This window comes from Mus caroli, chromosome 12 (genome assembly GCF_900094665.2).
Source record: "Mus caroli chromosome 12, CAROLI_EIJ_v1.1, whole genome shotgun sequence".
Taxonomy (NCBI): Eukaryota; Metazoa; Chordata; class Mammalia; order Rodentia; family Muridae; genus Mus; species Mus caroli.
In genome coordinates this window covers 45636458-45653219 of record NC_034581.1, presented here as the reverse complement: position 1 = coordinate 45653219, position 16762 = coordinate 45636458, and the positions used below count along the sequence as shown (strand labels likewise).

At 36.6% G+C, this 16762-nt stretch overlaps 1 long non-coding RNA gene across 1 annotated transcript in view; it reads left to right on the top strand.

Moving 5' to 3' along the window:
- Positions 1 to 520: 520 nt before the first annotated feature.
- The window catches only part of LOC115032757, a 54502-nt gene continuing 38260 nt past the window's right edge, over positions 521 to 16762 (top strand). Inside the window, exon 1 of the long non-coding RNA XR_003838357.1 lies at positions 521 to 652. This is a non-coding gene — a long non-coding RNA (uncharacterized LOC115032757). The remainder of the gene's footprint in view (positions 653 to 16762) is intronic.

Genomic DNA, 16762 nt, shown 5'->3' with positions numbered 1-16762 from the left:
TACATTTGTACTTAATTAAAAACTCAGTAATGAAATAGGAGTAGTGTTTATCTAAAACTGTCAGTTGGTTAGATTTTTGTCCTCAAATTATCTGGAAGCATTAAATTATCTGCTTTCCTAGGTAGCCAACAGATATGACTGGGATTGCCTTTAGGTGGTTTCCAGGCCAATCTGTTTACTGACTATTGCCTACTTATGTACATTTTTATGTAATTTTTTAAGTCGTCTTAGTGAGGAACACTTCATATAAGAACTTTGCAAAGCAACATCTTTAGTTTTCAAAAAAATCAGATAAAATGCAGGATAATCTTTTCTTAACGAACTGTTAATTAAAATATTGCCCATTAATATTTTACAGATTAAAGAAATAAATCACCCCACAACATATCATTAAAATGCACCGTTTTCCTGCGTGTCAGAAGTGCTGTTCAATTTTGTCTAGATTCATTAAAGCTCTCAGAGCATGAGTGTGTTGCCAACCGGAATGTGGGTGGCTGTAATGGCAGCCTGTAGGTTTGTATGGAAAACAAGCATGGTACTGTGAAAAAAATCCTCCTCTCACCCTACAGATACCTGTGCCGAGAGCTTGGAAGGCATTTCTATAGACTCATTACGAGTGACTGTTAAAGTCCCCATTCACTGAGAAGCAAAGGTAAGTTTGAAAAAAATGTATTGAGGAAACCGGAAAGGGGTGGGGGTGGGGTGGGGTGGAATCACCTAAGATTGAAGCAGCCTAACCAAGTGACAGACACGTAGACAACTCTGATGCTGCCAGAACAACACTCTGCACAGCCCACCAGCAAGCAATTTGTCATAGCGACAAGAATATCCTCAGCAATTTGGCATCAGGGTCCTTGGACAGCCAACTGCGACTATACAGCACGAGTCGTGCTATTCTGCAACAAGAAGATAGAAACCAAGGTTCTCGTTATTATGTCCAAATGTGTTATTTTATGAAAAACATATCTTTTGTCATGATCAACATAGATATAAAACCGTAGCAATTGATAATAGCTGGGGGCAAATAAAAAGAAATTGAGAAAAATACATCCTGGTATGTTTTTTGAGATGCCCCTAGTGTTGAGACTTCAGGATGTTTGCTTGATGTGTTCGGTCTTTATGGCAGGCTCCCACAGAGCTTCCAAGAAATAATGAATCCATAGGTACAAGAATGAATTGAGAATGTTTGGTGAGGTAAATAACTTGCTTTTAGAAGACTGTAGTCTTGTCTTGTTTTAGACTTTAGATCCTTGAATATGTGGTGGTGACTAACATGTTAGTTTAGTACAAATCCTTTCTGATTGGTATGGTTTGAAATTAGGCAAAGAATTCAAGGTAAGTTGAGTTATAAAAGTGCAAAGGAAAGACTCTTTGCTCTTTATGTTCCTACCCTGGTAATCTATTGTAAAAGTGCAGTAAAGGAGAGAAGCCAGGAGCATAGGATAAAGGTACCAGATAAATAAGCACGGAGCATTCCCTTGCCAATTACTTGGCATCTTGCTTAGTAATTAATGCCACCGTAATGAAATAAAGTGGTAGGCACCAAGATTGGGCCTTTTGTGAACTCTATACAGAAGCAAACACTCATAAAAATCTTGCTCAAAGCTAGTTTAGTTTGATTTTCTTCACAATCAAAACTTGCTAGAGAAAAAATTAGTATAAACCCAAAATGTGTGTGTGTTTGTATGTGTATGTATGTGTGTGTGTGTGTGTTGCAATGTATTATTTAAGGGTGACATCAGACAATTGTAGTATTGCTGCCTCCATCATATGTACAAGAACGTCCTTCATTTCCCCAGACATTATGGAATCATGAACTCACTCTGCCAGAAGCAAATAAGGTTATTCACTGGTTGTTCTATGAAACACTTTCAGAAACCAAAGCGTAAGTGGTTATAAGTGCCTTACAATGCATTTCCAAGATCTTATTCCTTCTTGTGCCTTATGAAACTTTTAGGAAATATTAAAAGCAGTCAAGGCTTAAATAATAATGAGGCTAATAGTATTAATGGATATTTTAAAATAAAAAATATAATTTAGTCAATTTTATATTTAAGATTTGTGCAAGATTAGAAAATATTCAACTAACATTATAATAATTTATAAACAATGAATTTACTATATCTAATGCATTTATTACAATTCTCTAAAACCACAACAGTAAATTTTCCAATCTAGGTACAATAACTGAATAGTAGTCATGGTTTGGCATTAGGGAATGAGAGAATGAGACATTTAATTACACTACTATGGAAATGATGTTGAGAACAGTGTGTGTTGACAGCATGTCTATAGAGATGATTAAAGAAAGGCTGAAGATTTATAATCTTGGAGGATATAGTCAAAGAAAGGGGAAGACTGAGAAGTGTGTGAGGAGCGTGCATTCCAGGCTTAGCAACATAAAATATAGAGGAGACCGTAAAGAAACTAACTCTATTTTTTTCTCAGCTTTGCTTGAGGGTGGGGGTGTTTTCCTTTTAAGTCCCATTAACATCAATGGGACTCATGCAGGTAAAACCTTGTGTAACTCTTAGACAATTTACTTCCTAGTGTCAAGAAAAGAGTACTACCTACTAAGAGCAATTTACTCATCTTGGTCTGTGCCTCCCATATAAAGATGGATTTGATAGCACCTAGCAGGAAAGAAACGAGCAACTGCATTTAAGATTTTGTTAGTGTAAAAGAAGTCATCGTTGCAAAATGTTGCCTCACCTTGTTTAGCAACAACAATAAACAGAGAAAAGCAATTCAACAAAAGAATATGGAAAGAAGTATGGGCTTGATTACAGGAAAAATGGTGATTGCTACTATCAGGGATTTTTTTTTTTTCATTTTAAAATTTCAAGCTCTGAACACAATCACAGGATAATGGGAGTAGAGGGAAATTTTTAACACATATTGGAGCCACAGATTGAAGCTCCTGATTGCTTGCTTTCTTACACCCCTCATGTCATGCTATGTAAATACAGCAATGGTAGCCTTACAAAGTCTTTAATAGCACAACTTACAAGGGGAGTGCTACTGTACATTTCTAGTTATCGTTAGAAAGATAAGTAAATTGGCAGATTTCTGCTCCTATATCAGGAGTAACTGAATCCATTCACTAGAGTCTGTATATTTTTGAGTTATAGAGTGGGCATGTAAAGAAAGGTATGCTCACTAAAAAGTCTTATATCACAAAATGCGCACAGGTCTTCATTTTTATTACAAGCTTTTGAATTATCGATGCTATAGAGATTTGCTGATATAATTTTTAAAAATTTTAAGCCCTGTAATAATCATAGGTAGGCTGCAGAAGGGGCACCTGTATTTTCTGTCTGCATTCCATGATTTGGTTGTGATTTGTCTGTTGGAGGGTATAGAAGTTAGATCCCATATGACTGCATTTTAGTGCATGGCTAGAGCAGACAACTCACAAACAACTGCCTATTCTCTTAGATGGATCAGCAAAGTCTTACAGTTTTATTAAGTGTGCTTCATGCTTTGTACCTAGTTTGTAATTTAGGTTTGTAAACTGCTGTGACAGCCATAGAACTATTGCTCTCTGATTGCACCAATTACCAAATCATGAGCATTAAAACATACACACACACACACACACACACACACACACACACACATACACAAAATGCCTTACGTTCATCAATGTCTAGCTTTTGGAGATTTGAGGAGTTATGTCACCAAACATATTGTTGATTTCTATATAGATACTCAACAATATGAAAAATTAAAAACGTTGCTGGAGGCATACTGATATTTCAGTAAAGTAAATATAATGTATAATGGTGAATATGCTGATTTAATACATCAGGACACATAGAGGAAGAGTTCTTCCTAGACCATTCATGATTATAAATATTTTTTCGGAGGATTTTGAGGATATATTTTGAGGATTTGAGTAGATCTTCTGCAATCTGATGTTCCTGGAGGACAGGATTGGGAATTAACAAAATAATGCACATGTGCCATTATAGAAATATAGCACTAACGTAAATCATAGACAAAGATAAATTTGAAACATTGCAATTTTGCAAGTTTCAGTTTAAAAACTCTTTCATACACACCAGACAACTCATTGTTTGTGAATAGGTTACAGATCCTTAAAAAAAAATATTGAAAGATGTCTAGTCACAAATTGAGCATGATTTAAATTTAGCACACAAAGCTCTTTAGCTATCTATTTTTTCTTACAACTGAGCATGGATATAACAGTCTTTATACCAATAACACAAGTTAGTAACAACATTTATAGCAAAAAGAATGGGAGATGAGAGCTAAACAGGAAGAGCCAGTCGGATACTGCACAAGCTGCTATTTGCCATCCTACAGCAGTGTGATTCCCTCCTACATCTTAGCCCTATCCTTTCATTCCCAGTAAGACCCTAAAGCTCATTCACACATTTCAGAAAATAAAAGTATGTGATCAGATATTGTGGATCTCTTATATATTTTCCATGAAAATAATATTTTAAGTAATTGAATTCAAAGTTAAATTTCTTAATTTCAGATGTTTTTCTGGACTGAAGTTTAAGGCATATTTCAATATTTATTCATTTTTCCCAAAATCTCCTTTTATATGGTTAAGAAAGTAATACCTGGACTTAACATTATGCAGTCATTTGTGAGTACTTATACTTGGGGAGAGAGCTCACACAAACAATATACAGAGGCTTTCTATAAATCAATATTACGTACTTAATTTCATAATAAGAGCTTTTATATACACACACTCACACATGCACTCATACAAAGAGTAAGAGAGACAGAGACACACAGAGAGACAGAGACTCAAAAAGGAGAGAATTCCTTCTTAGCACAGTGAAAAACATTTTGATATTTCTCTCTCTCTCTCTCTCTCTCTCTCTCTATATATATATATATATATATATATATATATATGCCCTGAAATGCTTTACATGCCTTAGGAATGTTATTATTTAATTGATTACTCAGATATTTTGAAAAGGAGATGTGAAATAAAAGAGTATATAGTTAATGACTATGGTTGAGAATATTATATACATATATCTTTTCACTTCTATCCATATTTCTCTAAATTTCTATAGTTTTGATACTTGAGTAGATTTCTAAAATTCACTTGTGTTTGAGCTAATAAATTATTGTGGGAATTAATTTTTGAGTTAGGTCATGGTGTGTAGAATATTTGTGGAATCTATAGATCCAAAGCTATTGATATAACAAATTGATGCTTCACCTCAGATACTTGAAGCCTGAACTTCTGCCTCTGTCTTCAGGGAGGAGCCATTGTACAACCATATACTTGCAACTTCAAGTTTGGAGCCAAAGTAGCCCAATATCATATGTACTTGCCTAGAACCAAAGCCTGGATGGTGACTCCTCCCATTAACCCTTAAGTGGCCTGTTCTTGTCAATCATCAGGTGACTAAGCATGGATAATGAAAAAGAAGGGTTTCATCAGAAGGACTATGGTCTGAAAAAATTTCAAAGATACTCCTATAGAGAATACCCCCACCAAAAAATAAACCCAAACAGCTTGGCATACCTAGTTTTGTACAGCTTTAATTTTAGGGAGACTGAGGCAGGTCGATCTCTGAGGTTTCCAGGCTAATCTGGTCTACACAGTGAATTCTAGGACAACCAGAGTACAAGGAGAGACCCTGTCTCAAAAAGAAAACCAACCAACCAATGAAAAATAGAATGGTGAGGCTTAAAAGTTATAGAGTATGTTGAAAACTAATTTTTAAGGATTGAAAATATATAAAATAAAATAAAATACATCATGATGATCTTTATTATTGAAGTGCAAGATGTAATTAATTGGTTGGCATTTTCATGATCTATCAAGAGGCCATAATAGGAAAGGAGAAGAAAATGTTTTTCCGGTTTTCCAGTAACAGAATTTTGAGCATGCCATATATGTTCTTTTGTTTGGAAATTATAGAAATTTTAGGTCCATTTGATTTTAATCAAGGTTCTTCAGGATGTGACTATGGCACTATTCTGTGTTGTAACTATAGTTGTCAAAGGTCCCCATTTGGGTAAAGCAAAAAAAAAAAAAAAAAAAAATTCTAGCACTATTAAAACTGACATAAGAAGGAAGGCAGAATTATTTTTGACACTTGATGTTTCCATCATTCTTGGAGCTCCTACTCTCCAAAACTGTGCACTTTTTTTCAATTACCACTTCATTCATTTATTAAATTGTTCAATCAAAAATACCAGATATTGACCAAAGGGCACAACTATGCTTGTCATAAACCAGTAACTGAGAGAACACTGACGTAAGGCTGTAGACCTTTAAAGTGTGGATTATTTGCCTGGTGAATGATGCAGTAGATTCTTATTCACAGCACAATGGAACAAGGATGCTGGTAACTGTATGTCAACTTGTTTAGGGAAATGGAGGACTTTATAATAAAGATACTAGAAAATTCCATTGGGAAATCAATGTCTGACCTAGATTAATAATAAAGATGGGAACAATTTAAATTCCTGCCCCAGACTGAAGAGTGTCATAATGGGTTCCAGGATTAATGTTTGGTTTTGAGGAAAGCTCTTTTAAGATATTTTCTTTTGACTACAAAAATATTTACTATAGTGAAGTTATACTATTGTAAATTTGTTTTTATACTGGTATGCCTTTTTTGTCTTTTTATATTACATAATGATATTATAAAATAATAAATAAAAATCAACAACTATAATCAAGGTTAATTTGTACCAGTTTGGTAGATAAGTTTAAGAAAATGTTAAGTATGTTGTGAATAAGCATATTCATGTAATTATGAGAAAAGTTTGATGAAGCAACAGGTAGCAGAAGAATTCCTAATATAATAATATTTGCAGGTAGAAAAACATACTTAAATTATCTTAAAATTCCAAAATATTTCTAGAACTCTCCAGAAACAGCTAAGTACATGGGCACTTTCATTTTTCTAGGTATCCAATGTCTTAGAAATATTATGAAAAATAAGGTAACCAAAGGGTTCAAAACATTGAAAATATTTGAAGCACACTATAGTTTAATGGTCCAGGTCAACATTTCTTAAAGTGTAATGTCCAAAGAAGTTTTGAAGTTTTGCAGTATGGCTAGGCAGGAGGCCTGAGTTTTCACTCCTTATGAGTTTAAAGGTGATGTTGATATAACTGAAGATCATGTTTGAGAATTGCTTCTGATATAACCATCCCTCTAAATTTCATATGTATATGAGTTGCCTGAATCTTGTTAAACATAGTATGGTCTTAGGGTTGAAGGGTGAATTTGTATTTTGAAAACACTCAGAAGTGATGCTGATGGGGCTGGTCTACAAATCACATAATTAGGTATGAGGATTCAGGCGATTTTCTATACTATAAGCCAAGTTGGTGGTTCAGAAGAAAATGAGTGTATTATTTCCCAATCAAAGAGGACTGTATCTTTATCAATAAGAGCTAAAGAATCAGAATTTTGCTTGTGCATAAACACTGCAACTCAATAGGCCAAAGTCTTTTCTTAGCACTTACTCTCCATGAAATAATTGCCTTAGATACTGTAGGAAAATTAAGTAAATGGTGTGTGTGTGTGTGTGTGTGTTTAACGTCTTACACTTCTGAAATGAAGTAGTAGTCAGATTGACAAATTTCTGACCCCATTGTGTTTCCCAATTTGACAAATTGCTTATAAATACAAAAGGAAAAAAAGAAGAGCTCTTGTTTAATATCTCAGCAGCAAAGAAATAAAATGTATCAGTCAAGGAGTTCAGGGTATTTACTTAGGCAACTTCTGATTCTATAAAACAAAAGGTTATTCTAAATCCAGTGAAACAAACTAAAAAATATCCATAATTTTATCAGAGAACATTCCCTGTGAATTATGTATTTGAGATTTTGCAAGCTTTCCTTCTGTGTACTGTTACCTTTCAACCCACAGTTCCACAGTGAGTAATAATTCTCAATTTCTTTCTTATGGTTTAACCCCTTTTAAAAGCATATAATTGAACACATAGTTATGGTAATGTATTAATAGATTTGAAGTAGAAGTGTTTAAGAGAATATTAAAATAAAAATAAAAACAGGGTTCAGGTTTATATCCATTGGCAAACTCTGAATGTTTTTTAAGCCCCCCAGAGATGTACATATTTCTGTTCTGTGGCCTCCTATTGAACACATTTTTAAATGATATGATACTATTCAATTCAGTGAGTCAGTGACTTAAAATGACTTTTGCACAGTTGATACTAAGTTTCAACTTTGAGTCAAGAACTCAAAGATCATATGACCTTGGAGACAGAGACTGCAGCAGAAGCTGTGAAGGGGTGCTATTGACTTGCTTGCTTTTTCTATGGATTGCTTAGCCTGCTTGCTTAACAGCATCCAGTACCACTATATCAGGGTAGGCACAACTTACAGTTGGTTGTGCCTTCCTTCATCAAACACTGTTTTAAAAAATGCACTGCAGAACTGCTTAGAAGTAAATTTTATGGAGGTATTTTCTCACTAAAGGTTTCCCCTTCTCATACAACTCTATCTTGTATCAAGTTGACATAAACTAGCCAGGGCAATTGACCCCTTGTTCAGTTGGCACAGTAATACACAATAATGCAAGACAATTAAAGCCTAACCTTTCTTGTGTGTTCATCCCAATTTCTCATGTTAATATCAAAATATAAACATAGCATAACTTAAAAATTCCCAATATTTAAATTTCCAATGCTTTCAAATTCAAATATCTTTAAAACTTGAAACTTTAAGACACCCAATCTCTCTAAAAATCCAGAATATTTTTTAAATGATGAAAACTTATTTTAAAATATCCATAAGTGTTTCTAAACTCCAAAGTTTCTGTAAAATTCAAAAATCATCCTAACTTTGGGCTCTTGTTACATAAAAAAACAAGTCAAATAATTTATTATTACTTGTGTGAAGAACCTGCAAATGACCACAATCAAATCAAAGCCAAACCAAAATCCAACAGTGTAAAGATTATTATTAGACAAACCTCTGGCATTGATGCACACTCTTTTGTGTTTCTTTAACATGCTTGGGAAGTCCTCTACAGTATATGCAGCTTATCTCTTATGCTCAGGAAAGCTCCATTCTGCACATGCTGCTGTCCTTGGTGGTTTTCCCATGATAGTGTCATGTCCAAAATTCTCAAGTCTCCACTGCAAGTGAACTATGAATGTTCACCGAGAGCCTCCTTTGTGTTCGCCTTGGGCACTCTAACTCTGTCACATAGTGCCAAATTTCAACCTCTCATCATGACACCTTTAGTCCTTCACCAATGTGCTACCCTGGTCTCTCACAGTGCCAAGCACAAAGTTCTAAAGTGCTTTCATAAGCCTCTGAACTTCATATTCAAATGTACCAATTTCTGTCACTGTTAGGCTTATTATGGGTGTGACTTTAAAGCACAATGACCAAAAGCAACTTAGAAAGAATGAATTTATTTCAACTTACACAGTAGAGTCCATAATTGATAAAAGTCTGGACAGGTGATCAAGCAGGGAAGGAATTTGGAGGCAGGAGCTGATTCAGTAGCCATGGAAGAGTGTTGCTCAATTTCTTGCTCCTCCATGGCTTTCTCAGCCTGCTTTTTTTACAGCACCCAGGACCACCAATCCAGAGTGCCAGCCACACTGGGCTGGGCCTTCATACAGCCATCACTAATTAAGGAAATGGATGACAGGCTTGACTACAAGCAAATCTTAAGAAAACATTTTCTTAATTGAGGATCACTCTTTCCAAATGGCATAAATTAGCTGTGACAGTGATAATGTCCAATACCAGGTCCAATTATAGAACTCAAACGTGACAGAACAACTAACCACTCTTTATCTCAATGTTATCACATTTTAAATGTGACCAGAGTTTAGAATAGACATATTTTAGCATCTATGCTCCTCGTGTTTGGTGTTGTACAACATCATTTCTGCATTTAAATGATTATCATTGAATAGTTATATAGAATCAAATGCTTTACTCCCCTTTCTGTCTCTTTTCAATGGCAAAGGCACTTGTTCCTTATCTCTTCACCCATCTACATTATTTGAAGTGAAAACTGTTATCATAGGCTATTTGACTTCTTTCAAACATAATCACTTGATATGGTTCTGAAAGAAGTTATACACAATAAGATATCATGATACATGTAGGTAAGAGTATTTTTATAGGCTTTAAAAATTAGATTATTTTTTAAAGTCTTAACAGATAAACTTTATGAAGGATACACAAAGAATTTTTGAAAATGTTGCATATTTTGCCCACTTTCAAACTGGAGGAAGATTAAGCAACTCTGATATAGACAACGGAGATGGCATTAACTGAAGTGCCATCCCTGCACACTCCATTTTTTATATAGACATGGAAACCAGATGGATCAATAGACTGTTTTTCTAAATACATCATTTTGTTTTTGTTGTGCAATAAATAATGTTTTTCTATTGGTTTGTAACATAGAAGCAAGTGGGCATCTGGTTTCTGTGAAAAAATATGATTCATTTATTTGCATTTTTAAATTCCATTCATTCTGTTTTTAAATTGTTCACTTGGCCTTTCTGCTCTTTCTAAAAACAACTCCTCTCAGCTCTCTTCTTCATATACTCTTGGGTTTTACGGTTTTTATATACCGAAACATTATTCCTTAATCTTTATAATTAAAATCAATGCTCAAGGTCCACAGCATGACAGAAACTATATCTAGATGCATAAAAAGTTAAAACCAACAAAAATTTGGGTACCAAAAGACAATTTAATCTTACTATATTACATTCAGCTTGGATAACCAGTATACCAGCCAAGGACCTCTGAATGTGTGCTTTATTTCAAGAGCAAACTTCTAATGAGTAGTTTATTTCTGCTTCTGGTTGATAATGACAGTTTTCAACCAAAAGTGTTTGGGTGTGGCTGTCCTCTGAGAGGCTCTGCCAGCACCTGCCTAAGACAGATGTGGATGCTCCCAGCCAATCACTGGGCTGGGCCCAGGGAACCCAGTGGAAGAGTTAAGAGAAGGGCTGAAGGAGCTGAAGGGGATGGCAACCCCACAGGACGAACAACAGTATAAATTAACCAGACTCCTCAGAGCTCCCAGAGACTAAATCACCAACCAAAGAGTATACACGGCCTGGTCCACGGCTCTAGCTACATATGTAGCAGAAGACTGCCACATTTAGCATTCATAGGAGGGGAGAGCCAGGCGGTGGTGGCGCATGCCTTTAATCCCAGCACTTGGGAGGCAGAGGCAGGAGGATTTCTGAGTTCAAGGACAGCCTGGTCTACAAAGTGAATTCCAGGACAGCCAGGGCTACACAGAGAAACCCTGTCTCGAAAAACAAACAAANAAACAAACAAAGAAACAAACAAACAAACAAACAAACGGAGGGGAGAAACTTGGTCCGATGGAGGCTTGATACCCCCAGAGAAGGGGGATGCTGAAGTGAGACTAGGTGGGGGTTAGGGGCACCCTCTTCTCTTAGAGGCAAAGGGAGGTGTATAGGGTGGGGAGTTTGTGAAGGGGAGACCAGTAAGGGGGATAACATTTGAAACATAAACAAATAAAATGATTAACAAATTAAAAAAAATGTTTGGTTATTCATGGTCACTTCTTCCAGTGGTGAAATGTCTTAACTGAATTTTGGGGTGAAGGGCTATAACACTGTTTGATTGCCAGCGTCTATGTGTTGTTTGCACTTAACCGATTTTGTGAGTAAAAGTATGGTTAAGAATTTATAATCTGAAAAAAATTAGTTATCTATGTCCAGGCATCGACACTCTTGCCTTCACAAGTGTAGAATTTCTGATAATTTCTAGGCCAATGAAATATCACAGGTAAGAATATCTCTGAAGTTCTACTAAGATTTTCTTTGCACAAAGCATCTGACTTCTCACCTTTAAATAATAGGCCCATATGTAATCTTAACATATTCAAATAGTTCATAGTGAAAGTTAATCTGTTTGAATATTTTTCTATATCCTATTTATTATATCATAAAAGTTTGATGTGTGTGTGTGAGTGAGTGTGTATATGTGTGTGTGAATAAAAATTTTCCTCCAACTGATGGAGAAAAACTAATGCATATATGAATAGCCATAATCTTGTAATGGAGAAAGAATGAGAGAAATTACTTCACCATGGTCTTCATTTGGGCACCTCAGAATCAATCTTGAAAGTATATAACAAGAAAATGCTTTTCAAGAACACTATGACGTGAATGAGAGTTATTGGGATGACAGGTAGTATTCACTGTAGGAAAATGTATCCATACCAGGTGGTCAAATGGGTAAACTCTGAGTTCAAATGAATTTATATTTGCTTGACCACAATCTATATATTTTCCTAATAGCATACAATTAAGAAAGTTCTTAGAACATTTTTATTTCTTACTTTTTAAAATTTAATTTAATTTTTAATTCATTTTTTACACTTCATATTCCATTCCCCACCCCTCCCCATCCACCCTCCAACTTGGGGGGGGGGTCCAGATTAATTGAGACTGCTGGTCCTCCTACAGGATCACCCTTCTCCTCAGCGTCTTTAAGCCTGCCCTAATCCAACAACAGAGGTCAGCTGCTTCTGTCCATTGGTTGAGTGCAAATATCTTCATCTAACTCTTCCAGCTGCTTGTTGGGTCTTTCAGAGGGCAGTCATGATAGATCCCTTTTTTGTGAGCTCTCTATAGCCTCAGTAATAGTGCCAGGCCTTGGAACCTCCCCTTGAGCTGGATTCCACTTTGGGCCGATCGCTGGATCTTCTTTTCCTCAGGCTCCTCTCCATTTCTACCCCTGTAATTCTGTTGGACAGGAACAATTTTGGGTCAGAGATGTGACTGTGGCATGGCAACCCCATCCCTCATCTGATGTCCTGTCTTCTGCTGAAGGTGGGCTCTATAAGTTCCCTCTCCCTACTTTCGGGAGTTTCATCTAAGGTCCCTCCCTCCCTTTGAGTTTCATCTAAGGAGTTTTCATCTAAGGAGTTTCATCTAAGGTCCCTCCCTCCCTTTGAGTCCTGGAAGTCTATACCTCCCTATATGTCTCTGATGCATTCTGGGGGTTTCCCCACCTCATATTTCCCAAAGTTGCCTGTTTACATCCTTTATGCTGGCCCTCACCCAATACCAGATCAGGTTTCCCTCTATCCCCAACTCCCCTGCACCCAGTTCACTTTCCCTCACAAGTCCTTCCCTCCCTCCCCACTTTTTTTAATTAGATATTTTCTTCACTTACATTTCAAATGCTACCCCGAAAGTCCCCTATACCCTCCCCTGACCTGCTCCCCAACCCACCCAGTTGCACTTCTTGGCCCCAGCATTCCCCTGTACTGGGGCAGATACTTCTTTCCTTCTTAGAATGGGGAACAAAATACCTATGGAGGGAGTTACGGAGACAAAGTTCAGAACTGAGACAGAAGAAAGAACCATCCAGAGACTGCCAGACCCGGGGATCCTTCCCATATACAACCACCAAATCCTTCCCACTTTTGATTGCTTTCTTCTCTCTCCCAAGTGGGACTAAGGCATCCTCCCTTGGGCACTTAAGCTTACTGAACTTTTTGAGTTCTGTGAATTGTATCTTGCATATTTAGAGCTTTTGGGCTAATATCCACTTATTAGTGAGTACATACCATGCATATCCTTTTGGGTCTGAGTTACTTCACTCAGGATGATATTTTCTAGTTCCATCCATTTGCCTGAAAAACTCAGGATGTCCTCATTCTTAATAGCTGATTAGTATAACATTGTGTAAATGAGCCACATTTTCTGTATCCATTCTTCTGTCATGGGACATCTNGGTTGTTTCCAGCTTCTGGCTATCACAAATAAGGCCTCTATGAACATAGTGGAGCACGTGTCCCTGTGACTTGGTGGAACACCTTTGGGGTATATTCCCAAGAGTGATATAGCTGGGTCTTCAGGTAGATCTATTTCCAATTTTCTAAGGTACCTTCAGCTGGATACTTCCAGAGTGGTTGTACCAGTTTGCAATCCCACCAGCAATGGAGGAGTGTTCCTCTTTCTCCACATCTTCTCCAACATGTGTTATCACATGTGAAATTAGAAGTGAATTGCGATACATTTTTTCACCTTGTATTTCCAAAAAAGGCTTCATATTGAACTAAATCACATTTCCCTTCATGCCACACTACTTAAATTTGGGGGAAATCAATGATTGTTAGCTGCACGAGACATAGAGCTATGAGAAAATGAGAGTTTCCTTGAGGCCAAGGAATTATAAACCCTCCATCAGAAAGCTGAAGAATATCATGAAATCAGATGCGTTCCATTGTTGGAAATAGTGACATACGAGGGAATCTGACTTTTAGAGTCACAGGTAGCATGATAAAATGGATGATCATGGTTTTCATGAGGTAAGGAAATCAGGTTCCACTCATCACAGTAAAAATCCCATGCCTCTTCTGTTTTGAGGAGCATGTGATTGGTTTGATGATGTCCACTGCACACTAGGCGCTTTGCTATTAGCTTTAGATAATGCACTGCACTTTAATGAAATGCTGTTCTTTAATTCCTTGAAGATCACACATAGCCCACCTCTTGCCAGTGTTGTGTTCTTAGAAGTCTGCATTACAGAAAATGATAAGTGCTCTGTCTTTGAAGGACAGTTAGCTGTCCCCTGGCCAAAGACAGTGAGATGGAAATGGGTCAAGTACTGATTAACTCATCGATCAGGGGCTCCATTCAGTGTAATCAAATGGAAAATTCTTTGCTAAGCAGTTCTAGAGAATTGTGAACATCCCCACACAACATTTTATATCTGAAAAAAATATTCTTAAAATTCACTACTGTGGAAATATTAAGAAATGGTCTCTCAGAATTGCTTGGGGATTCAATGTTTGAAGGGGTAGGGGTCATTAAACCTGTTATTCTGTATTAAAGCTACTTATTATAGACTAGGGAACAATCACTAATCCTTCAGCAAAAATCCAAAATCGATTTTAACAATGGTTTTATTTTATTCTTTCTAGTGTATAAAATAAATCATGACTCCCACTATACACTCCAGCAGCTTTGCAATAAGATAATTTTTTTTCTCAATATCATATTTTTGATGCCTTAAGGAAAAATGTACAAGCAAGGGAAAATGTACAGTCATATATACAGTCAATCTAAATGGAAATTTGTTGTGAACTATGGTGTCTTTTAGCTGAAGCTCTTAGTGTGATAGTATTTATAACCTGCTGCCCCTAACTTTTCTTTACCACAAATAAGATCAAGGACTAAGTTTTCCATCAAGCCAATATAGAGGCCTCAGTATTAAAGACACTTCCTTATCATTATTGCATATCTTTGAAGAAGACAAAAGATGAAAGCACATTTTTTTTCTTTGAACAAAGTTTAATTTTCCATGGGATATATTTGTGTTAAGTAACAGTTTCATTTAACAAAACATGCAGCCAAAGATACATAAGTTAAAGATATAGATATCCCGAATATTTTGATATAGTGATAATATGTAGATGATGCAAAGAAAATTCAAGAGTTGAACATTCTTTGCATGTAATAAATTCCCACTTATTCTGTCTTATTGACGTTCATTCCTGGGACTTTACTCATATGAATTCAACAAAAAAACATAGGCTTACATTTGAAATATAAGTGTTTTTGGCTACTATTAACCTTCTATTCTGTTTTTGATTGATAATTGTATATTCTGTTAAATTCATACCAAAGAATGGAGCACTTTATAAAAAAGGAGTTGTATGTACTCTTGTTGTTGATTTGCTCTAATCTAAGTGTTCTTAAGGTTTCAGTTTTGCATGAGAAATGCTGCCTATTCTTGCCATGTTTTTTGGATATCGCTTTTTGGTGGTTGGGATATGGTGATGTTGCATTTTAACTTTACTTTGGATTTGTGCTACATGTCATAATTATGGATTCTTATAAAGTATAGTGGATGCTCACAGCCAACCATTGGACTGACCACAGGGTCCCCAATGGAGGAGCAAGAGAAAGAACCCAAGGAGCTGAAGGGGTTTGCAACCCCATAGGAAGAACAACAATATGAACCAACCAGTACCACCGGAGCTCCCAGGGACTGAACAACCATCTAAAGAGTACACATGGAGGGACCCATGGCTCCAGCTACATAGTAGCAGAGGATGGTCTTGTTGGACATGAATGGGAGGAGAGATCTTGGGTCCTGTGAAGGTTCTATGCCCTAGTGTAGGGGAATGACAGGACAGGGAAGTGGGAGTGGGTGGGTTGATAAGCAGGGGGAAAGGGAATGGGATGGGGGTTAGAAGTGAAACCAGGAAAGAGAACAACATTTGAAATGTAAATAAAGAAAGTACCTAATAAAAATGGAAAAAATGTATAGTAATCTCAAAAGTAGGACCTCCTGAATTAGTAGCCTGTACTTGGTGGTAAATACAATTGTTTGCACTGGAATCTTAAAGGGGACAGGTTCACAGGATCAAGCTTTAATTCACTGTTCTTCAGCCACTATAGTTTTTGATCCATAGACAATAGAAGAGCTATATGCTTTTCCAGGGGGAAGTCTGCCCTTGTTTCTACCCATAGTCCTATTCCTTTTTCAAATATTCCTCTTCTGTATTCGTGTCATCAATATGAGTACATATGTATCCTGGGTTCAAAAGGAGAGAGAAAATGTAACATTTGTGTTTCTGGTTCTTGCTTATCTCTCATAGAATGGTGATTTTTCTTAAGAGAGCTGTTCTGGCCGGGCGTGGCGGCGCACGCCTTTAATCCCAGCACTTGGGAGGCAGAGGCAGGCGGATTTCTGAGTTCGAGGCCAGCCTGGTCTACAAAGTGAGCTCCAGGACAGCCAG